Source organism: Hyperolius riggenbachi, chromosome 5 (assembly GCF_040937935.1).
Source record: "Hyperolius riggenbachi isolate aHypRig1 chromosome 5, aHypRig1.pri, whole genome shotgun sequence".
NCBI lineage: Eukaryota > Metazoa > Chordata > Amphibia > Anura > Hyperoliidae > Hyperolius > Hyperolius riggenbachi.
The window spans coordinates 12,809,455-12,822,736 of NC_090650.1; the positions used below are offsets into that span (position 1 = coordinate 12,809,455).

At 46.9% G+C, this 13,282-nt stretch overlaps 1 protein-coding gene across 1 annotated transcript in view; it reads right to left on the minus strand.

The window, feature by feature from the left end:
- ETV1 (ETS variant transcription factor 1) overlaps positions 1 to 13,038 on the minus strand; it is a 115,175-nt gene extending 102,137 nt beyond the window's left edge. The window contains exon 1 of the mRNA XM_068235091.1: positions 13,018 to 13,038. The gene's annotated coding sequence lies outside the window, so the exon portion shown is untranslated. The remainder of the gene's footprint in view (positions 1 to 13,017) is intronic.
- Positions 13,039 to 13,282: the final 244 nt, after the last annotated feature.

The following is a 13,282-nucleotide window of genomic DNA, read 5'->3' on the forward strand; positions in this document are numbered from 1 at the left end:
AAGTCCTCCAAAATTTTGAGCAATCCACGTTGCTTGTGAGCAGTGACAACTCTTCAGTCAGCATTACCATACCACTGCTGTGTTTACTGAAGAGGTCGATGTTAAAAATCAAGGAAACAGCTGTCATGATGCAACTGGGGGAATCTGAAGGAGAAAACGATCAGCGTGATGGTACCAACATCAGGCCATCCGCCTCAGGGAACGCTGGCCCCAGCAGCTATGACGAAGAAGAGGAGGAGGAACAGCTGGAGTTGGAGCAGGAATTTCATGCCACCACTGACGAGGGCCAGAGCGGTGCACGTTGGACTTCCACAATTCAACGCGAATGGTCAGCAGAAGCAGACCAGGAGGAAGGTGACGACTATGATGCATCACAACAACTATCACAACGCTCACAAGAGGATGATGAGGATTCTGGTAGGACTCTGGCACACATGGCTCAATTCATGCTAGACTGCATTGAACGTGACCCACGCATTGTGCGCATTCTGGACAACACCAATTACTGGGTTTATACCCTTCTGGATCCACGGTACAAACACAATGTTCCAAAACTGCTTGAAGAAAGAGTCAGACAGGTCAAAATGGAAGAATACCAGCAGGCCCTTGTGGAGACTTTAGAGAGGAGATTGACATCCTCCCCCTCCTCTAGCCAGTTGTACGCAGACAGACTGACTTCCGCAAACCCAGGACGACCAGGAGGGCAGCAAACAACGCAAGCCGCAGCTAGTACCCAAAAGGGAATGGTATCGGCAGTGTCCTTGGAGTGGGAAAATTTTCTGACACCCATGCAGCCGCAGCCCACTGAACAGCAAGCGTGCAGATCCACCTCCAACACCGATCGCCTGGAGAAGATGGTCAAGGACTACATGTCAGATGGCGTAGCTGTGTCGAACCATCCATCTGCACCCTTCAACTATTGGGTATCGAAGCTAGACACCTGGCACGAACTGGCAATGTACGCAATAGAGGTGCTGGCTTGCCCGGCAGCCAGCGTTATGTCGGAACGCTGTTTCAGTGCTGCCGGAGGCATCGTCACAGATCGGCGTATCCGCCTCTCTACAGAAAATGCAGACCGTCTGACTCAAATTAAAATGAATCAATCCTGGATTGGAAATGACTACGCAACACTCCAGGACCCCAACCAAGTAACATGACCAATGAACATCTGGGATGGTGTTGCGTTTCCGGGCCCTGTTTATTGAACCTCTCATCTGTATTACATTTATGACTGCATGGCGGCAAAAAGCATTGCTGCTATATCCGCACGCTTTTTGTCCACATGCAAGGCCTGGGTTGTTGTGTCTCACAAAGCGTGGCCTTCTCCTCCTGCGCCTGCTCCTGTTCCATCACGTCTGCTGCTGCTGGGTTAGCGTTGCCGCGTGGTCCCTGTTTATTGAACCACTTATCTTTATTACATTTATGACTGCATGGCGGTACAAAGCATGCTATCCGCACGCTTCTTGCCCTCATGCAAGGCCTGGGTTGTTGTGTCTCACAAAGCGTGGCCTTCTCCTCCTGCGCCTCCTCCTGTTCCATCACGTCTGCTGCTGCTGGGTTAGCGTTGCCGCGTGGTCCCTGTTTATTGAACCACTTATCTTTATTACATTTATGACTGCATGGCGGTACAAAGCCTGCTATCCGCACGCTTCTTGCCCTCATGCAAGGCCTGGGTTGTTGTGTCTCACAAAGCGTGGCCTTCTCCTCCTGCGCCTGCTCCTGTTCCATCACGTCTGCTGCTGCTGGGTTAGCGTTGCCGCGTGGTCCCTGTTTATTGAACCACTTATCTTTATTACATTTATGACTGCATGGCGGTACAAAGCATGCTATCCGCACGCTTCTTGCCCTCATGCAAGGCCTGGGTTGTTGTGTCTCACAAAGCGTGGCCTTCTCCTCCTGCGCCTCCTCCTGTTCCATCACGTCTGCTGCTGCTGGGTTAGCGTTGCCGCGTGGTCCCTGTTTATTGAACCACTTATCTTTATTACATTTATGACTGCATGGCCGTACAAAGCCTGCTATCCGCACGCTTCTTGCCCTCATGCAAGGCCTGGGTTGTTGTGTCTCACAAAGCGTGGCCTTCTCCTCCTGCGCCTGCTCCTGTTCCATCACGTCTGCTGCTGCTGGGTTAGCGTTGCCGCGTGGTCCCTGTTTATTGAACCACTTATCTTTATTACATTTATGACTGCATGGCGGTACAAAGCCTGCTATCCGCACGCTTCTTGCCCTCATGCAAGGCCTGGGTTGTTGTGTCTCACAAAGCGTGGCCTTCTCCTCCTGCGCCTCCTCCTGTTCCATCACGTCTGCTGCTGCTGGGTTAGCGTTGCCGCGTGGTCCCTGTTTATTGAACCACTTATCTTTATTACATTTATGACTGCATGGCGGTACAAAGCATGCTATCCGCACGCTTCTTGCCCTCATGCAAGGCCTGGGTTGTTGTGTCTCACAAAGCGTGGCCTTCTCCTCCTGCGCCTGCTCCTGTTCCATCACGTCTGCTGCTGCTGGGTTAGCGTTGCCGCGTGGTCCCTGTTTATTGAACCACTTATCTTTATTACATTTATGACTGCATGGCAGTACAAAGCCTGCTATCCGCACGCTTCTTGCCCTCATGCAAGGCCGGGGTTGTTGTGTCTCACAAAGCGTGGCCTTCTTCTCCTCCTGCGCCACCCTCCTCCTGTTCCATCACGTGTGCTGCTGCTGGGTTAGCGTTACCGGTCCCTTTTCCTGGAACCTCTTATATGTATTACATTTATGACTGCATGCCGACAAAAAACATGTTACCTGTGCAAAGAAAACAGACATTTCCCGCATTTAAAAGACAGTTTTCCCTTTGAAACTTTAAAATCGATTTTCTCAAAAACTATAAGCTCTTTTTGCTAATTTTTTTTCCTCTTGTACCCACTCCCAAGGTGCACATACCCTGCAAATTTGGGGTATGTAGCATGTAAGGAGGCTTTACAAACCACAAAAGTTCGGGTCCCCATTGACTTCCATTATGTTCGGAGTTCGGGTCGAACACCCGAACATCGCGGCCATGTTCGGCCTGTTCGGCCCGAACCCGAACATCTAGATGTTCGCCCAACACTAATAGAGGCCACTGTCAGAAACACCTGATTTGCAAATGCTTGTTTAGGGTCTATGGCTAATTATTAGAGGCAGAGGACCAGCAGGACAGCCAGGTAACTGGTATTGCTTAAAAGGAAATAATATGGCAGCCTCCACATCCCACTCACTTCAGTTGTCCTTTAAAGAGACACTGAAGCGAGACTAAATCTCGCTTCAGGTCTTATATATAGCAGGGGCACGTGTGCCCCTGCTAAAACGCCGCTATCCCGCGGCTTAACGGGGGTCCCTTCACCCCCAACCCACCCCCCGCAAAAGTTGGTCATAAAATGGTCGCTGGTAATCTTCTTCCTGGAGGCAGGGCTAACGGCTGCAGCCCTGCCTCCCAGCGCGTCTATCAGACGCGCATCGCCGCCTCTCCCCCGCCCCTCTCAGTGAAGGAAGACTGAGAGGGACGGGGGAGAGGCGGAGATACGCGTCTGACAGACGCGCATGGGGCAGGGCTGCGGCGGTTAGCCCTGCCCCAACCAGGAAGCGCTCCCCCGCTGCACGGAGGGGGTTTGGGGGGACAGGGACCCCCGTTAAGCCGCGCTATAGCGGCGTTTTAGCAGGGGCACGCATGCCCCTGCTATCTATGAGGTCTGAAGCGAGATCTATTCTCGCTTCAGACTCTCTTTAAGCCTGGTACACACTTTCAATTATGATCGGCCAATCACTGACAAATTTGCCGCAGCTTAACGCTTGTCTAATGAAAGTCTATGGGTAAATTCATATTACCCGCGGTGTTGTGCACCGGAAGACCTCAATCTGACGCGCTTCCAAAACTACGTTACCGTGCGGATCTGCGTCGACGTGCGGCAGACGTGCAGTCATGTAAGTTTATGGTGACGCGCGTCAGTGTGAATACCGGTCGCAGGTTTTACGCGTGAAGCGTTTTTTTTTGCAATACGAGTCCGGGCACATCATTGCTTGGCCGGCAGGAAGTGGCTGCATGCCGATAGGGAATACAGCACAGTAACGCGGTATTCACTGAAGGCCTGTTTTTGACGGTGCGATAGGCGCGCCACAACGCTGACGCCAAATTACAGTGTGAAACCGGCCTGAGGGTTTACTTACACAATCTGCTCATAGTTCAATATCTGTTCACCCTCATACTATATGGAGGGGGTAAAATTGGTGAGCGATTGGCCAATTATAACGGAAAGTGTGTACAAGGCGTTATGTTTGGAATACGCAATTCGTTTTTCAGCAGATAGATGGCTCGATAGATCATTTCCGACAGGTCCGATCTGAATTTGATTGTTTTTCAGATACATTTTTTTTTATTGAAGCGAATGGAAATCGATCAGAAAGACGATCGCAAAATTGATTGGCCCGTAAATCTGCATAAAAAAACTCATTGTGTATTCCCAGTCAAGCACTGGCAAGTTTTTCCAGGCCCATGTAGTATGAGGGGCCAACAGATACTGACTACTATGAGCAGATTGCGTAGGTAACCCGTCATTCTACATGGAGGGGGTAAAATTGGTCACTGATTGGCCAATAATAATTTAAAGTGTGTACCAGGCTTTAGGATGCATACACACATCCAATTTCGGTCAATTTTACCACCTTTATGGAGCATGAGGACTAATTGATAAGCTCCATTAGTACATGGAGGTGGTAAAATTGGCCACTAAAAATTGGATGTGTGTATGCACCTTCAGCTGTACATCATACAATTTGTGGTAGATCAGGTTAGCAATCTGTATCTTCCAGATGTTGATTTTTTAAAGAGAAACTCCGACCAAGAATTGAACTTTATCCTAATCAGTAGCTGAGGCCCCCTTTTACATGAGAAATCTATTCCTTTTCACAAACAGATCATCAGGGGGCGCTGTATGGCTGATATTGTGGTGAAACCCCTCCCACAAAGAAATTCTGAGTACATACTCTTGGCAGTTTCCTTACTGTGAACCCTGTTGCATTGTGGGAAATACCTGTTTACAGCTGTTTCCAACTGCCAAAACAGCAAGCAGCAGCTACATTACTTGCCAGCAGTAAAAATGACACCATGTGATAAATGTCAGAATGTAAATCAGGGATTTAAAAGATTTTACAATGGGCAAACACTGACTAAATCATTTATACATAATTATTGTAAAAATGAAGCACTTTTTTATTACATTACATCACTGGAGTTCCTCTTTAACCTGTTTCAGACCTGTTTAGTCTAGAGCACTCACTCTCTACATTTAAAAGATTGGATGTAAAGGTAGCCACACACTTTGTTAATTCTCCCGGCAGATTTGATAATCCTGATGAAACCTGCTAGAAATCTATGTCCTCGACATGCCCACTTGATTATAATTTCGATTGATTTTCTGTTGCAGTTGATCAAAATTATCAATCGACCTGGGTAGAAAATTTTGATTAATCGGGAATTGGATTGGCGGTCGATTGTATCGACTATATCAAGAATTCCAACACTGCAGTTTGATTGAATTTTAATAGATAGTATGCTGAATATCTACATAAAATCTGTGTGCTGTGTGTGGAAGTAACCAATTCAGATCAGAAGGATCGATCTTTTTGCCACACTGGGTGGAAATCTTGTAGTGTGTGGCTACCATTAGAGTCAATATAAAAACAGAATGAAAATCTATGGAAACTATTGTCATTTAGGATCAATATGGGTGTATGCACTCATCCAATTTTGATTGGCCACTGGCCAATTTTACTAACTCCATGTAGCTTGGGTGGGCCAACAGAATTTAAAAAGGGATGATCAATGAGCAGATGCAAATAAGCAAATTTTGTATGCAAATTTATGCAAAACGAACCAATCGAATTTTACCTCAACAGGATTTGGTTCATTTTTAAGCTTCATAAATTTGCATACAACATTTGCATAATACTGCATCAACTTGAAATTAATTACATCTCATTGACCATCCCTAAATTTAAATACCAAGTGCAGCTTGTGTAGGTAAGCTCTCGCACTATATGAAATTGGCCAATTAAAATTGGATGTGTATGCACCCTTTGCTTGATTAATCCCAGTTGGAGGGGGGACTCTCATCCTCACAGCTAAAATAAAGAGCAAGCCCTTGCATGCAAACTTAGTGCAAATTGTATGCAACTTGGAACTGGGCCAATCAAATGCAGTTCCTGACGTAGATTTTGATTGGCCCAATTGCAAGCTGCATGCAATGTGCAATAAATTGACCCATCATTATTGGGGGCCCTTTCAAACTGGCAACCGACAGGTTGTGATTTCACGCCACTATGGTTTGGCACCTCCCACTCACCATCCCCCCTCCCCCACCCACCATCTCATTTGGACAGAGTGTCTGTACATTGTTCAAGGGGAGGGGTAATAACATACCTAGAGGCAGTGTGTTTTTAGGATATCTAGTAGGAGTGCAACTTGGCCAGAGATCAGAGGGGGATTGGTTTAAGGTAGAGTGTAAGCTTGTCAGAAGTTTTTTTTTTTTTTTTGAGAGGGCGTTTAACTTTAAAGATATCAAAGGTTGGAGAGTGCCTGATGTGTTGTAGAAGGGCATTCCAGAGGAGGGGTGAAGCACGTGAGAAATCTTGTATACGTGAATGTGAAGAGGTAATTCTAGAGGATGACAAAAGAAGAAGGCCAAAGCATGAAATCTATTGGAAATCTGTCCAGCTGCCTCCACTTCTCAGGCCTACCCCAGGTAACGTGACGTCAGTACATGCGGGGCTGGGGGGTGGGGTTAAAGTTGCTTGGATGTGTCCTTTTGTGCTGCTTTGGCAATGCAGCTTTATGTATGAACCCCTGTGTAATTTACATTTCTGCCATTCTGAAGTTGGCCACTAGACCCGAGATCTGTTGTGTGCATCCAAGTATGTATCTGGTGTCATGAAAACCTGTACACCTCCTTGAAGCTCATGTGTATGGAAGAACTGCAAGAAAAAAAAACCTTTGCAGCAGCTCAGAGATGCCCCTTCCCTTGCCAAGCAGTCACACTTCTCCTTGCTTGTTTCCTCACAGTCTTGTAACCCTAAACACCTGTATAACACTTTCAACTCTGCCCCTCACCTCCTTCTCCAACCACATGATCAACAGATGAAGAACTTCAGGTCTCTTTATGTGAGACTGTTTCTATCTGGAGATGCCATCTAAGGAGAAGCTCGGGACTCTCAACTGATTTTCCCGACGACCGACGTGTTTGGTTTTTTTTGAGCACCAAGCGGTAGTTTCCGCAATCTCACGCCGTGAGTACAGGTGCGCGATCACCTGAACGTAATTTAGTGCTGCATGGTTATAACGACCGGGTCAGATCTTTAAGATCCCTGACGGCTCCCATGCAAAGTACTGTGATGATAGCTTGAAGTCTCATTCGCGCCCATCATGTGCATACCTGCCAGCAGAGAGATGGATCGGGGATTGTTGTCGTCAGGGAGATGTTGCTGGATTCATCCTTCTTCATCGCTAAGTGAGTGTTCAGCTATAGTGCAGGGGAATTCTCGCTATCACGTCATATGACATTTAGGTGCCAGGCTAGATTAGCTCTTGGGACTTATCAGCAAGAAAGGGATTTTAGACAAGGTTAGGTTAGGTACAGGAAAGGGAATACAGATAAGTCTAAACCAGGACAGGGTTGGTTAGGGTTACACTACATGGCGGGTAGTCTACATTTTTGAGGTCTTACAGGACCCCAGAAAACAAGTATGAGCAGAATCCAATTCTACCTACACACCCCAACTACCACTCCCAAAATATGTGGGTGCCCAAATGATACAAGTCTTTCTGAAAGTCTTCATCTTGATTTGCCATCTAATCCTGAACATGCATGGCCACTTGGCCACCTGACTGTGCAACTTTTGGGCAAGGTTTTCGTAGGCCATAGGTGGAGCACAATGACTAGGTAGGACCTAAAGCTGGATACCAATTACAAAGACTGCGGAAGATGGTCGGATAATGGATACGAGGCGACAAACGATCCAATGAACAATCGTTCCACGATCCTCCTTCCGTAATTGCTTACCATAGGAACAAACAACGGACGCAAAGTTGAACAATCACCTTAATTAATGCGGAGGTCAATGGGATTGTAACGGCCATCTACGAATGGACCCGTCATGGCGGTCATTCAAAGCTAACAACCATTGTGTGTAATCGCCCATTGTTGAACATCGTTTAAAAACTTTCATTAAGGTTGCTTACACACAGGGACGTTACAGGCGCACGTTAGTGCAGCCTGTAACGCTCCCCCAACGCACAGCAATGTAACACAAGTGGGCTTTTCACACTGCCCACGTTGCGTTACATGTAACGCTGCACGTTCTTCCGAAAGTGCAGCATGCTACGGCGTTACAGCGGCTTAAGCCACGTTAGACTGTTTGCACATGCGCAGTCATGTTAGGGAGGAGCGGAGAGTGCCCAGGCACATGGCTAATTAATATTCAACGTGCAGTGTTTACTTCCTGGTGCAGCCGCTCTGTGCTGCGATTGGCCGGCGGGACCACGTGATGCCGCATGCGTCCAAGAGTGCGCATCACGGCATCACGGACGCCAGAGTGAGCTGCACAACGCGGCTCACTCTGACGTCCACATCAGAGAGCACCAGGCCTTGCGTTAGGGGCACGTTATGTGACCTTAACGTAGCACCTAACGCAACGTCTTGGTGTGCAAGTAGCCTTAATGTGTAAAATCATGGGAAAAATTGTTTGTTGTGCAAGATCGTTTTTGGAAAAAAAAACACGTACTGAGTACAGTATATGCCTTGAGACTCTTGGTAGGTTTATCCATTTGTATCACTCTATCACGTTCTGTGGGGCTGTCCAGAATACAGTACACACAGCAGAATGGACCAAAAATATACAGTGTACATAGTTCATGCAAGGTCCAACACACAGCTACTAAAGCGCAAAACTACATACACAGGGAAGCAATGGTACCAGGAGGACACCCAAAAATACCGGGACAAGTATGTTGATTTCATAGATTAAGTACTACGGAATCTAGAGACTGTTTAGTGAGCATTAGTATACAACACCTACAATTGCAAACATTGCGATAGATCTGAGTTTAGAGGATTAATATTCCATCAACATTTTCCAAAAGATCCAATCGCTTTGATTGAACCTGACAATGATTCATTGGCCTGCACAAGTCCAATAGGCAGGGCCGGATTTAGGCAAAGGCCACCTAAGCCATGGCCTAGGGCACCACAGGAGGAAGGGCACCAAAGCAGCAGGCTAAATTGGTGCAGCATTTGCAAGCTTGCAAATGCTGCAATGCAGGGAGATCAGGCTGAGTGACTGCGGTACTCTGCTGCTAGCCGCCTGTGCAGCAGCCACCTTGCTCTCTGTTAACGATTGCATTGTGGCTGGTGGCTATGGACATGGGCAACAATGGGGACGGAAAGGAAGAGGAAGCTTTTGTACTGGAGATGAGCTGATGGCTGCTGTGGTGTGAAGGCGAGCTGGCTACCTATACTGAAAGGGGGAGGAGGGATTAAGGGAGTCATCTGGTTACCTATACTGGAGGGAAGGGGGAGGGGTCATCTCACTACCTATACTGGAGGGCGTTGGCTGGTGACAGTGGCCTAGGGCGGTGAAGAGAACAAATCCAGCCCCACCAATAGATAAACTTACAATCGACTTTGGTGGGTTTATCAATCAGAACTGTGACTGGTCTCAGTGTTTATGAACGGTACAATATTTTCCTCAGATGCGATCATTCGATCAGATTTTTTTACTATTAAATTGTACAGAAAACCATGCAGTATGTGGACAAAATCATTGTGAAACGATTCTATGGTCGATTGGAATACAGAATTCTGTCAGTTGAATTGTTGTATTTTACGATTGTATCTAAAGAGAGCAAGTGCATTAATTGACCCGTGTATGTTAAAAATCAATAATTACCTTCTGATTATTTACTATCCCACAAATCTGATCGCAATATTGCTTTTGAGGACAATGTTGTGTGTACCATAATGGGTACCTTAAAGGCCCGTACCCAGTACACAATTTTTCCGAAGGTTTTTCCAATGACCGGTGATTTTTTTGACAGACGAGTGATCGTTTCCATGATCTTGCGGCGTAGGTACAGGTGCGCAATTACGCAAACGACATTTGGCGACATGCGGCAATAACGCCTGCCACAGCGCATCAGATATTTAAAGAGAACCTGTATCTGTAAAAAAAAGTTCCCCGGGGGAGTATTCACCTCGGGAGGGGGAAGCCTCTGGGTCCCAATGATGCTTCCCCCTCCCCTGTAGCTGCAGGCAGTCCAGCGCTGCCTCCCCCGGAGTGTCCCGGAATCCTCCCTCCACAAGGCTGATAAGTGCTGATTTATTTACCTTTCCTGGCTCCAGCGGGGGGCGCTGTTGTGGCTCTCAGCACCAGGGATGGTTGTAGTCAGCCAACTTCGCTACGCTGAAACTATGCATAGTTTTACACAATTACGCTTCGCCAAACTACGGTAGCTTCAAAAGCAAATATTTGCTTTGTATGCATTTAGTAAATAACGCATTAAAATACGCAATTACGCGTAGTGCGTAGCGTACTACATGCGGACGCTTATGCCATTATTGTTAAAAATGTACGCATGAATTCCTCTGCAAATTGCTTGTACCAGTAACTCTTCTATGCGTACATTCCCCTTTCCAATGTGTAATTTTGTATGCATACAATCGTACGCGGAAAAATAGACGCAAAAAACGCATTCGTAGTTTACTTCGCAATACACATGAGAACTACACTTAGGGGCGTAAACTACGCGTAATGGTACTTCGCTACGCGTAAAATCGCACGCGTAGTTTTGAGAATTCGCCTACGAACTACAATGCGTAGATGCGAACTACGATGCGAAAATTCGCACTTGCGTAGTTTCTGCTCATCCCCCTGCTCAGCATGAGATAGGCGGAAATAATCGATCTCTGTCAGGTACGCTCTGCTACGCAGGCGCAGGAGATCGGCTATTTCCGCCTATCTCCGAGCGGAGAGCCGATACTGCGCCTGCGCTGGAGCCAGGTAGGTAAATATTTACATCTCAGCTGTTCCCGGAGCTTTATCGCCGCCACCGTGGGACACAGGAGGACAGGGGGAACCTCAATAGGATCTGGAAGCTTCCCCCACCCCAGGTGAGTACCCCCAGGGATCGTAAATAAAACCTTTTTTCGTTACAGGTTTTATTTAAGATCCCCGATGACTCCGTGCAAAGTCCCGCGATCGTTTGACTTCCCGTTTGCGCCGTCACGTGATGTCGTGTGTACCCGCCCTCTGGAAGATGGATCGGGGATCACATCGCTGGGATCCATGTTCCTCGGTTGTCAGGTGAGTATTCAGTTGTAGGCTGCATTACGTTATACAAAACTTGCAATTTGATACCCAATCAATTTCTTCCTTAATCCAATCAATTAGTGTGGCACATTGATTGCTGCTTCACGATCTCGAATTCTAATTGGGAAGCAATCAGTCATTTGCTGGATTTTGGGAGTCACTTTTTCAGTCATTTCTTCAGAATTAGGCCTCTTTCACAGTAGGACGTTGCGGTTTGATGCGTAGTTAGTCGCAACGTAAATTACAACGCAACGCCCAAAAAAAGTTGCAACGCAACTTCATGCCCTGTTACGGTCGCATACAGTAGAGCATACAGGCAATGTCATGTATTCCAAGTCATCACTGAGCATGTGCAAACAGTCCAACGCAGCTAATAACGTGTATAACGCACAGCATGCAGCACTTTCTAATAACGACTTTGATGAACAGAGGCGCCAGCAGAATAAAAACAATAATTAAAAGTTTTAAAATATGCTGGGGAGGCAGTGGTGGACTTACCTCCGAAAGCAGACTAGACTACTTGTCTGACATAAACAAACACTTTATTAGTACCCCAATAGATGCAACGCATTTCGCAGGACCAAGCCCGCTTCATCAGGCAATAAAACAGGAGACAAAACAGTAGCTCTCAGGTACCACATAGGCGCTATATGTGGTACCTGAGAGCTACTGTTTTGTCCCCTGTTTTATTGCCTGATGAAGCGGGCTTGGTCCTGCGAAATGCGTTGCATCTATTGGGGTACTAATAAAGTGTTTGTTTATGTCAGACAAGTAGTCTAGTCTGCTTTCGGAGGTAAGTCCACCACTGCCTCCCCAGCATATTTTTTTAAAACTTTTAATTATTGTTTTTATTCTGCTGGCGCTTCTGTTCATCAGTCATTTTAGTGTCCACCCTTGGTGGAAGGGGGACCCACCCCTACCTTTCTTCTATCTACAGAGAGCGACTTCTTAACCCTGAGTGAGGGCAGGTCTAATCTCCTCACCTGCATACACAGTGGTTGCCTCAGCGGTAATCGTTTGTGAGTATAACCTTCTCACATTACATTATCCACTATTGTCCTGAGCATACTACACCATAATGGGCTCTCGGTGTCTTTTTCTTAACTTTCTAATAACGCTGCACGTTACACACAAACGTAACGTGTGCACTGTGAACGGGGCATTGATTTTTCATTGCAGTGAGTTATTCTGCGTTAAATGTTGTTTTAACGTGCGACTTTAACGTCCCGCTGTGAAAGAGGCCTTAGTGCTGATTCCGCGAAGCTAATCCTATCAGTGCTCTGTAAAGGCAACTGAAAACATATGCCATTCAGAACTGATGCAACAATTGCTCTAATGCCTGGTACACATACACACCATGCAATTTCCTGTCAGATTGATCTGGCAGGACATTGCATGGTGAGTACCAGGCATAACCCGACCACAATAGTCTTGGTACACATGATACAACTCTGTCCGATTGACGGGAATCGGACAATTATTTCTGACATGTTAGATCTGCTCCCGTTCAATAACAGGATCGATCTTTCAAAGTTGTCGCAGGAAAACCGATCCTGTTATCAATCGAGAGCAGATTGGACATGTACACACGATGCAACTTCCTGTCAGATTACCATTGAACGATTGGATGAGAAATTGCATTGTGTGTACCCAGAATGATTTATCAAGTCGATGCAAGGCACCCGCAGCACGCTGATACTTGTAGTTCGCCTGCGGGCCATTAGATCGCCGTGGGGCCTGTGCAAGGTTTGCGATCTGCAGGTTCCATCCTGGAAGGGAGATATTATGTATCCAGCCTCCCTCCCGCCTCCTGTAATGTGAGCAACAGTTTGCATGCAACCTCTGGAGCGGCCAGAGCAGGATTGGTTGCCCCGGTAACCCAGGCGGGGTTTGGATCCCGGCCAGTCAGCCTGGG